Source organism: Danio rerio, chromosome 21, assembly GCF_049306965.1.
Source record: "Danio rerio strain Tuebingen ecotype United States chromosome 21, GRCz12tu, whole genome shotgun sequence".
Lineage (NCBI taxonomy): Eukaryota > Metazoa > Chordata > Actinopteri > Cypriniformes > Danionidae > Danio > Danio rerio.
Window position 1 is genome coordinate 13,099,735 of NC_133196.1, and position 12,069 is coordinate 13,111,803.

At 32.0% G+C, this 12,069-nt stretch overlaps 1 protein-coding gene across 1 annotated transcript in view; it reads left to right on the forward strand.

Moving 5' to 3' along the window:
* Positions 1-12,069, forward strand: part of gtf3c5 (general transcription factor IIIC, polypeptide 5) — a 678,526-nt gene that overhangs the window by 363,173 nt on the left and 303,284 nt on the right. The gene's annotated exons all lie outside the window — the stretch shown is intronic.

A 12,069-nucleotide genomic window follows, 5' to 3' on the forward strand; every position in this document is an offset into this window, starting at 1 on the left:
TTTCCTGCTGCACATCATTAATAATTCAAACATTTCTGCCTTGAGAGAGCTTTGTGTAACAGCACTCAAGTATGTCCACAGATTATGGAAAGCTCTTTTGACTTTTATATTTATCTAAAGGGTTTAAAATGTTGAAATCAGAATTATTAGCCCCCCTCTGAATTTGTTTTCTTTTTAAAATATTTCCCAAATGATGTTTAACAGAGCAAGGAAATTTTCACAGACTTTCTGGAGAAATTCTTATTTGTTTTATTTCGGCTAGAATAAAAGCAGTTTTTTAAAAATTTTAAAACCCATTTTAGGGACAAAATCTACAGAGCAAACCATCAGTATACAATAACTTGCCTAATTACCCTAACCTGCCAAGTTAAGCTAATTAACCTAGTTAAGCCTTAAATGTCACTTTGAGCTCTATAGAAGTGTCTTGAGAAATATCTAGTCAAATATTATTTACTGTCATCACGACAAAGATAAAACAAACAGTTATTAGAAATGAGTTAATAAAACTATTATGTTTAGAAATGTTTTGAAAAAAAATCTTCTCTCCGTTAAACAGAAATTGTGGAAAAAAATAAACGGGTGGGGTGGGGGGGGGGCTAATAATTCTGACTTCAACTATATGTGTTTTTGTTATCAAGAGCTGTATTTGCACCATATAGGCAATATAAATATAAAATAACTTATTGATATCCTAAATACATTTTCATATATCAGAAAAGCCAAATGCTATATGTCGTAATGCAATTACAGATATCAAGAAATAACATTTCAGCTAGTGACAACTGAATTCTTGATGTCAGAAATTCACAATTGTACTAATAACAATGTATAAAAAGGTTTAACTAACAAGAATTGTATTTCTGATGTGAAATTGGAATTTCAACAATTCTTTCAACAACTTCTTTATGGTGACATTTACTGGAATAGTTCACCTAAAAATTACAATTTACGCACTGTCAGGTTTTTCCAAAGCTTTATGAGTTTTTTTTTTTCTTCTGGTGAACACTAAAGAAGATATTTTGAAGAATTTTGTTAAGCAGCAATTGGAAAATCAAATACTATGAAAGTTAATGATTGCCCATTTCTAACATTTTTTAAATATCTTCTTTTGTGTTCAACAAAGGCCTAAATGGTCACAGAACTGCAGTGAAAGTAGCCTTTAAAAAAATTGACCATGTTTTAATAGTAAAATTGTAGTGATTATTTATTTATTTATTTTTTACATTGACAGATTGACTTTTATCAGTTACTACCAAGAAAAGTTACTACAAATACCATGGCTAAAAAAAATTATAACTCAACCACAAATTAACAATGATCTCGTTAATAAATCTAGTCATAGTTTAACATTAATCTGCAATATAATTAGCCACACTCTAAACAACATTGAGTTAGTTAATTAACCCATTGGTGGAATTAAAAAAAAAAATTGGTGCTTTGTTGGGCTATTTAAAACCTTTATTGGGTTATTTAATAATAGGCTAACTCAACCAGTTAGGTTAAAAATGTTGAATTTAACTGACACAGAACAGCTGTATTAATATGCTTAAGTAATGTTGTTTTTGCATTATAAAGTTTATTTAAACTCTAACACGATAATATTTTTCATCAAATTACCTGTCTGCCTTGTTTTTTATATACGTTTACCAGCACTTTTTAATTTGATGATACAACGCGTGCTTCATAACCGATCAAACGACCTATTATTGTGTTACCTGTTATTATTAACCCAACTGTTTTAAGAAGTGAAAACTGAATTGTTACCTTTGATCGGTAGACTCTTGGTTAAGAACAAGCAAAACCCAAATAACCTGTTTTGTAGTCTGTCAGCATGTTTATATTTCATGAAGAAACGTAGCGCCATCTTGTGCTGCAAAAAGGCATGATGTCGATCAGGTAACGGATTTGCCTCTGCTGTGCTGGTGGCAGTAGTATGTTACTGCACATGCCTAAATGCATTTCTAGAACTGTGTTGTTGCTGATTCATCCAGTAGAGGGTAGATAGGGCCATATAATTAGGGGTCTTGTACAGCAGGGGTTCCCAATCTTTTCAGCCTGCGACCCCAAAAATGACAATGCCAGTGACTCGTGACCCCCCATATCATCTGAGGTGGTTATAAATATAGAAACCTTGCATGCAATGGTGCACACACTCCAATACACCCAAGTCTATTCTTTGTTTAATTTTTTTAATGTATGTCAGTGCTGTAAATGGGCCAGAAAGTTTAACCTGGTGCCATAAAATCAGTTTGCTGCATCTGACGCTATTGCTGTCTCTTTAATATTATGTAATTACCCCAGGGGTCGCAATCCAATAGAACTAGTAACTATAAGCTACTATAGTAACAATATTGCATGCAACTATAAACAACTATTTTTTTCTCTTCAGTAAAAAATGGTAATTCTAGTGGTTAATTGAAAATAAATAGATTTTTGGAAATCACCAGGCGACCCCTCTTCATTATACCGCGACCCCTAGGGGGGTCCCGACCCCCACTTTGGGAACCACTGTTGTACAGGAATGCTATCCTGGACCTAACAAAAGAAATCATATTATCATAATAAGAATTTAGTTGAGAAAATTAGATGCAAATATTTGACATTTCCTCTTCCTCCAAATACAAAGAAGTACATTTTAAAACGATGTATGATATTTGTCCTGCAAATGAGTTTTTGAGAAAAAGATTTAATGTGAATTGTAATGTTTGCCAACTGTGCAATAGTGATTTTGAAACTGTTGGACATTCATTTCTTCAATATTATTTGGTTAATCCTTTCTGGTCTGATGGCAACTGGATAAAACAATATATTTCAATGTTTCCTTCTATTTGTTGGAACATTGAGACATTTGAAGTACATTTGGACAGCAAAGAGGATGACTTAACTGCAAATTATTTACTCATTTTACTTAAATTCTTCATTCATAAATGCAACATTTTAAAAGCAGCTCTTCAATTGATTGTCTTTAAAAATGAGTTTGCCACCTATGTAGAAGCTTTAAAAATAATGAACAGCTCGCTAGTGGATGACATCATAACGACATCATCTAGATTATATGCTTTCTTTTTATTCTTTTCCTATGCATTGTTACTTTAATGCTTTATTCTGCAAACAAAACAGTTCTTGCAAATATTAAATAAGCTATAATATAATATATTATTTTAAAAGATACAGAACAGTATTTATTATATTCTATATTAAATATTAATATATTTTCTATTTATATTTATAGGCAATGTGTACATATATACACATACTATTATTCACCATGTTATATTAAAATTAAAAACTTATTTCTTTCTTTTTTATTTATTTAATATTAGCCTGCAATAAATAAATAAATATATATATATATATATATATATATATATATATATATATATATATATATATATATATATATATATATATATATATATATATATATATATATATATATATATATATATATATATATATATATATATAATTTTTATCAGGTTCATGTGTGTAGTTTCAGTAATATCACATTTATGCCAAAGAATTTTTTCTGGTCTTTAAAGTGAAATAACTCAGCATAAATAACGGAGGCTGAGAAAAGATGTTCATTTTCGATGGAAATTTCAGACGGCACTTAGAGGTTTTTGCATTTGAACTCTTCATAAATATATATGTCAATGCCAAAATGTCTGCTATAATAAAATGAAATATGAAGTGATACATATGCTGCATATCAGAATGTGTTGCACCAAAATTTGCTGTAATTAAGATTTTACGTTTTTAAGAAGGTCGCTGGTTCGAGCCTCGGCTGGGTCAGTTGGCATTTCTGTATGGAGATTGCATGTTCTCCATGTGTTGGCGTGGGTTTTCTCCGAGTGCTCCGGTTTCCCCCACATGTCTAAAGACATGCACTATAGGTGAATTGGGTAGGCTAAATTGTCTGTATGAATGTTTAGAAATGAATGAATGTTTAGAAACATTTGTTTTATCGCTCTCGATCTCTTCAGTGCTCTCATTTTCTCATGCTTCTTCTCTCACTGGCATCAAGAGTTCATTCTGCCTGCATTCCCAAAAATCTGCCAGTTTTGGACACGAGCCAGAGAAACAGAGCCTACAGCTCAGATGATGAAAATGAAGACAGAAAATAAAGAGCAGCGCAAGCAGAGTTAAGAGCAGCAAAATGAAAAGAAAACATTACAATAACACTGACAGAGCAGGTGCGAACAGAAGAGATTGGTGGGGATGAGAGATAAGAGTGCAGAAATGAAGATCAAATCTCTCTCTCTCTCTCTCTCTCTCTCTCTCTCTCTCTCTCTCTCTCTCTCTCATTGCCTGCTTTGCATCCAGAATAAGCATTTAGCATTTTTCCGGAATCATCAGAATGCCATCGTTCTCCGTCCAGCCGGAGGTAATGCTAAAGTTGTTTGGAAGTTATGAAAATGTGCGGAGACATCTGAGCTTTGCTAGATTATACAAAAGAAGATGCTGGAAAAGTTTATAGCCTTGAAACTAATACTTCTCCCAGGCAGACAAATATATAATGGAGATCTCAATAACCTGTGGACATTTTCTGAGAAACAAAAACTTCCAGTGCCAAAATGCTTGAGGAAGCTCTCATTTGATTTACTCTTGAAGCTATCATTCTTTGAGTTATGCATACAAATGATTGCTTAAATCATGTCTTTTTAATATATAAAGAATATTATTATACTGGAGCCTTTTGAGCCTACATTTATTGTTATAAGTATTCACAAAGCAAGAGTGTGTATGGGTGTTTCCCTGCATTGGGTTGCAGATGGAAGGGCATCTGCTGCGTAAAACACCTACTTTTTAAAGACATACAACTTGTTTTTTTTTGCCCATTATTTAGTATGTGATTTTGGGATTTTAAAATGAATCAGCTGCTATTAACAAATGGTTTGAATCAACAATTCAATACTGAACACACTCAATATCCAACCAAGGCTGAAATTCACTGAAAAATACATGCCTCAGTCTACATTTTTGACTTGAAATATGTTGCTCTGGGTACGTTTTAATGCAAGTTTCAGAAGACAAATCCACTAGAGGGCACTGTTTCTATATTTCTACAAAAATGTAAACTGCTTTCATGCTATAACGCCGTCACTAATAACTAAATCGCTGCACAATAGTTAAAAGATAGATGTAAACAATGCTGAATTGCAGCTCTGACAGAGACAGTTTTAAAATAATAAAAAACAGCTGCAGGTGCAGAATATGAATGCCAAAATTTACAGCTTGTGATTATATCTCTGTTTTGTTCCGTTAATATGTAATCCAAATTATTGTAGCTTGAAATAGAAAGAAATATGACTGGTTTGTATGTGTTTCTATAGAAAATCAAGTCTGCCCATAGTTTTTTTTTTTTTTTTTTTTTTTTGTCCACCAGGTCTCCGCACAGGTCATGTGAATAAAAACTGTCAGGTGTGGCCGTTGCTAAAAAACCGTATGTCTGACAGTGCATGTGTACACAGTCCGCAGCCAGACCCTTGTTCCTTATCGTACAGATCCACAAGAAGGTGGGGGTTATAGTACAGATCAACGAAGCACCTTTCCCTAAACCCAACCTATAGTGTTTTCAAAAACAAATGTACAGAAAAAGTGCACTACAATCACATGCTGTAGTTTACCTTTAATTTTACATTGCTTTTATGGATTATTTTTGTCCTCTCTTTGAATCCGAAACCCAAAGACTCTGCATCGCAAGTACAACTACACCAGAAAAGTTGTCAATATGGAGATTAATAGATTAGAGATTTGTTGATAATGCCGCATATAGTGTTCATTTTCCCTAGAAACTGCAGTCAAACATACAGTTTCACTAAAATGTAGGCCGAGGCAACCAACTACTTATTCACAACAATGAGGGAGTCTAGCTAAAACATTCAGAAAACATTCCCTGTTAGCTGGCCCTGTTCTTTCTATGGTGTGTATGAGCCCGTTTTTCTGAACCACTGTTTTTGACAGTTGAAGGCCTGCTAGTGCTGTCAGTGTTGCCTAAATCCATCTATTAACCGCACAAATCTGTTCTTTGCACTAATTCATTGCTCTGTTAGCACAATGTCCTGCAAAAGCCATGCAAGGACAGCCTGAGTTCTCCATGTCAGAACAGGCTGTCTCTCAGAAAGCACATGACGGGTTGTTTTAAGTCTTCAGGTGACGCTGATGCCCTGCTGTCAGCTCCTCTCTGTCATTTCCGGCATTTTAAAAGGTCCTGAACACAGCTAACCCTGTTAATGTTTGACCATCATCTGGAAATACAAGTGGCACCAGCTGTATTGGTTCTTATCATGTAAAAACACTAATGCTCCAGTGGTATCTTTCAACAGACACAGACGGCGTGGCTGGTGTCATGTTTCAAAACAGAGGTGGTTGTGTTTTCTTTGAAGCCCTAGATATTTATGAATGACTTTTACCGATGAATAATTACTTCAGCAAATTTTATAGGGATTAATTGCAACGTTAAGAACTTAGGAAAAGGTTATAATAAAACATATTTTTAATATAAAAAAAATAGAAAAGCAAAATAAAATAAAATCAATACCCTCAAAAATGAACCCTTAATCTATAAAATACATAAATGAAATCACAAATAAATAAAATAAACAAATCTAAATAAGATAAACATGACTTAAAAGAGATGTATAAAATACAATAAAAAAACAAAATTAAACTAAATGAAATTAAATTAAATTAATACTTCTCTCATATAATATTGTGGACCCTCAATCTATAAATACAAATAAAAGAATAATTTATAAATACAAATAATAAATAGAAACAAAACACACACAAAAATTATCTAAAACTAGATAAACATAACACAAAAGATAAGTATAAAACAAAATAAAAAATAAAATAAGGTATAATAATAAATAAATAAATAAAAACAATACTTCTCCCATATAATATTGCGGACCCTCAATCTATAAAAATATACAAAAAACACAAATAAATTAAATAAACAAATCTAAAATAAGATTTTAAAAATAATAAAATAAAATAAAATAAAATAATACTTCTCCCAAATAATATTGTTAACCCTCAATCAAATATAAAAATATATTTAAAAAATCACAAATAGATAAAATAAATACATCTAAAAGAAGACAATCGTAACATAAAAGAGAGATGTAAAATAAAAGGTAAGCTGTTCTGAATTTACTACTGGAAAGTGATGTATAATATTGTAATATAATATACTACATTATAAATAATAATTATATATATATATATACATATATATAGTGGTGTAAATGTATAATAATTTAGTTTAATTTAGTAAACTAATATGATGCAATCATTAGTTATTATTTAGTTTGTGCAGTAGCTTTATCATGAATCTTAGGTGCATTTTTTATCATTTCCAGGACCCTAAAAAATCCTGATTCAAACGTTAATACAAAATATGACTCCTGCATTGTCCATGGACATTTTTATTTGTGAAGTATTTCTGCTGGACATTCTTTTAGCATTGTTATATATGTTACATAACAATACACATGCTTTAGAATACTTAAAAAGCTGTCAAAGGTGACATTCCTGTAATTTTTGAAAAATGGAACGTTCCCTTAAAGGGATAGTTCATGCAAAATGAAAAATCAGTCGTCATTTACTCGCACTTCTTGTTCAAAACCTGTTTGTTTTTGGTGTTTTTTCTTTTTACTTCTGTTAAACACAAGAGAAGAATTTTTGAAAAAATAACAGACTTTGACTTATTTTTCCTATTATAGAAGTCAACGATTACTGGCCTTTCTTCAAACTACTTAACTTTCTTAACTACTTAACTTTCTTCAAAATATCTTCTTTTGGGTTCAACAGAAAAAAACTCATAAAGGTCTAAAATTAATTCAAAGTGAGTAAATTGTGAGTAAACCTGAGTTAAGCTCATATGTTATAGCTTTTTCAACATTTTGCACAGATGCCCACTGAGTAGAAACTATGGACAAATATAGACCCAGAATTACATGCACTGAATTAATTATTTTATTTAGGAAAAGATCTTGATTCAGTCCATCTAAATGGTCCATGAAAGATGTACTGTTAAATGCAATTAGTTGACTTTATATGAAAATCTGAGTAAAGCCATTGCCATGACATTTAACTGTGCTTAAAATGAACTAAGTGCTTAGTTATAAAAGTTAGATCAGCTTAATGGATTTACAATGTTTTTAAATAAAGTCAAATTGTCACTTTTAGGGCAAGGGGTTTACTTACTTTTTTTAAGTAAAGTCAACTAATCGTGTTTAACACTGCATCTTACATGGACCATTTAGATGGACTGAATCAACTTCTTTTTCAGAAATAAAATCGCTTTTTATAGTGTGGACCGATTTTTCCAGGAGAGGGAACTGGTTTAGGCTGATGTGATTTCTATGGGTGGAGTTTGCTAATGTAAACAGTACTTTAGAGCCACAATAAACTCATTCAATTATTATTTCTTTGTGTCATTCCTTGTTTTGTCACGTTGTAAAACACGCTTTTCTAGCTTTTTATTCAACATCAAACATTCAGTCATTTCAATACAGTCAGTCCTGATGTGGAAAATAATGTTAAAAGGTCTTTATTGGCATGGCTATTCCTTAAAATCTGCACCTACATGTTTCGGCAAACACTTGCCTTCATCACCCTGATCAAGCCAAATGTTTGCCGAAATGCGTGGGTGCAGATTTAAGCAATATCCATGGCAATAAAGCCTTTTTAACATTTTTTCCACATTTTTCAAGTGCCTTGGACTTACGTTTGCTGTTTATTTGAATGAATCCCTTACCCAAAGAGCACCGACACATTAATTAAGCTACCCCTGAGCACTTTTTGTTTGATTTTGGATTCAGTCATTTCATTTTAGCATTTTTTATTTATTAAAATATTGACATTGATGCATTTCTGCAGAGAGAAAAATATGTCCCAGGAAGTGCATGTTTTTGCAGTTTGTGTTTTCATGAAACCATCGGAGGCCGCCGTGTATGCTTTATCAGATCTTAAATTTCTCTCGGGAGTGCCATTTGCGCTTGCTCTTCTCACGTAAATCCACCAGAGGCCGCTGTTAACTAACTCAGTTACTGACTGACCAACCTACCGATCTTCCACCCTCCCCCTTCCCTAAACCCAACCAATAGTATTTTCAAATATACAGATTGACCCATCCATCTCCTTACCTAAACCCAACCACAATGTTTTCATAAGCAGTCGAGAAAAAGAAAAGCCCTCGCCTGATTTTTACCACATTCTCACCCTGTTATTTACTTGCTTATTTTATTTTATAGCTTCTGTTTTTGTCTTACCTACTTTCTGGAACCATTCTTCATCAGACTCGAAACCTGTCGTCGTGGTCAACTTCGACTGCATCTCAAATCCTACGTACGTGTCAAGCTAACTGAACAAACAGGTGGCAGCAGGAAAGCCATCCAAATGCAAGTAAGCAGTCAGCTGGTTAGCAAGAAAAGGAACGGCGTCATACCACTCCATAGCGTTCGTTTTAAAGATAAGTAGTTTAAAAGTTTGCAATCTCCAGAAACGTATACAGGGCTACGTTTTCAGAATAAGCCCATGTTGAAGCTGACATTAACAGAGTTGACATTTTCCACCATTTCGTGCTTTAGCTCAAGATGCTAACCTCAAACCAGATGCCACACGGCATGTCTAAAGCACAATTGTATGTATTTTCATCATATTACTGTTTTTAAAGAGTGAATGAGGATATTCGCCTAAATATAACAATAACAGAGCTGACATAAAATAATACTACTGGCATATCATTAAACAATTTGTACAAATGAATGAGAGAAGATTAATTGACATCCCTCTATGCTTTCCATAGTTTCCCGCCACAGGAAGTGACATTACTAGCAAATCACATGCTTTCTCTATCAGTGATTTACTATTATGCCTTTTCAAAATGTAACAGAGATGACCAGAACATATAGGGACAGACACAAAATGTATTTGTTTATAACTAAAATGACAGAAAACGCAGATTTTTTTCATGCAAATGCTTATATAACCCAGTAGAACAAACACACAAAACAAAGATAAACATTAGACCTTATTGATAAGCATGCTTCCTTTATATTCTCAACAGCATGTCATTGGCATTATCTAGTGCTATCAATGTTTACTATTTTCAGCTCTATTTTTCAGTCCAGCTGGGTTTCTCCCACATTTTGCGCTCTCTGCTTGCCGACGCAGACATGTGTCTCAGTCCCACATGGAGTACTAAGGTCAAAAGATCCACAATCTAGCTCTGTAATCTAATACCAGCAGACTAAAGTAAGCGGAAAGTGTTGAAGTGACTACAGACAGACTCACACCCATGTGAACAATCTTAAATATCTGTTGGTAAACACAACCAAAAAGGCTTCCTTGAAGATTTACTCGTTTCTAAAGCTCAGTGACTTGTTTGATAATTTCCCCCCGTTTATTCACTTTTCTAAACTTTATAAATATCTTTCTTCTGTTGAACACAAAGGAATATATTTTGAAGAATGTTGGGGGAAAAGCAAACATCAACATCCATTGTAGAAACAAAAAATACTGTAGAAGGCAATGGCAGTTTTTCGCAGGATATCCACAAGATATCTCGTTTTTTGTTTAGGAAAGAAAAAGAAATTAAATAAAAATAAATACATTTAAAACGGATGTTGTGTGAACTATCCCTTTAAGATCAATCAGAATAATATGAGTATAGTTACTTATAAGTAGAGCCAGTCAGAATCTGCGGACATTGTTAACTATTTCTCCTGAGAATTTTGTAAAAAAAAAAGATCTGTGGATTTATGTTAAATGATTTTGAGAGTATCATTAATAAAAACCTAATATACAAAATATAAAAATAATACATTTTTTAACTTTTATTTAACATCTACAATAAAAATCCATCTAGATCCATTTATTTGGTAAACAAAGCTCTCACATAATAATATAGCAACTAAAAAACTGGAAATATTACTTTACAAACTGTATTGTAAATAAATAATATGAACATTTTAATATTATTGTTAATATATCATTATCATTTTAGGGAAATTAATTTAAAAACTGAATATAAATTTACACACATTTACACAAGTAAATAAATAAACTCAACGATGGGCTAAAAATCTGCGGCTTTCTGCACATGCAGATTCCATGTGGGCCTAGTATACTTGTATACTGTATATATGAATATGCATATCTAATATGAATAAGTATCTATCTATATAGTGTAAAAGTCTTTTATGTAAGATCTTGACAATGGAAAAAATGTAAATAAAATTGCACTGTATAAAATTATATGATATCAAAAATATTATAATTAATTATATATCAAACTATTACTACTAATATATGACAAAAATGATCGATTTGTAAGATAGAGTTAGATTGAAATATATTTATTATAAATTATCAAAAAAGTGATAAGGCTTCAATTAAAGTGTGTTAGGTGTATGTTTTATCCATGATAAATGTGCTAAAATGCTAATGATTAAGAAAACAATCTCTGACAGTTAATAACATCACTTCAGTGGTCTGTCATTTCTACATCTTAATCATTTTAGACAGTTTACAGTCTCTTTAAAGTAAATGTGTTGTGTTACATACAAAAAAAAGCCTTCAGGATTGACAAAATGGAAGTTTAATGAGCTAGCTAACGTAGCTAGTGTTACTATAGCTAGCGGTCATGCAAAAGTGTTTAAGTTTATAAATGTGTCAGTATTTTTGTTATTTAGCCTATGTAAATCTATGACTACTAATCCAAATAAACATAGTTTAGAATCATAAAAAGACCAAACCTCAGCAAAAAAATTATGTTTAATGTCTAATGTGTTTACTACATTAGCTAGCTAGTTATTTTAAATCGATGCAATGAAATGACTTATAAAATGTATTTGATTCAACTCAAACATCTAAGGCAGCAGCTAACTTTACAGTGTAGCTGAAAATTATACCTTTTTCAAGGATATATGCATTTATTATTTTTGTCTTACTGATAAACCAGACAATATATTATACACTGTAAAAGTGATTAGTTGAAAAAGTGAGTAAATTCATTGGCTTCAAATTATTAAGCAATTAAACTATGTGCATAAT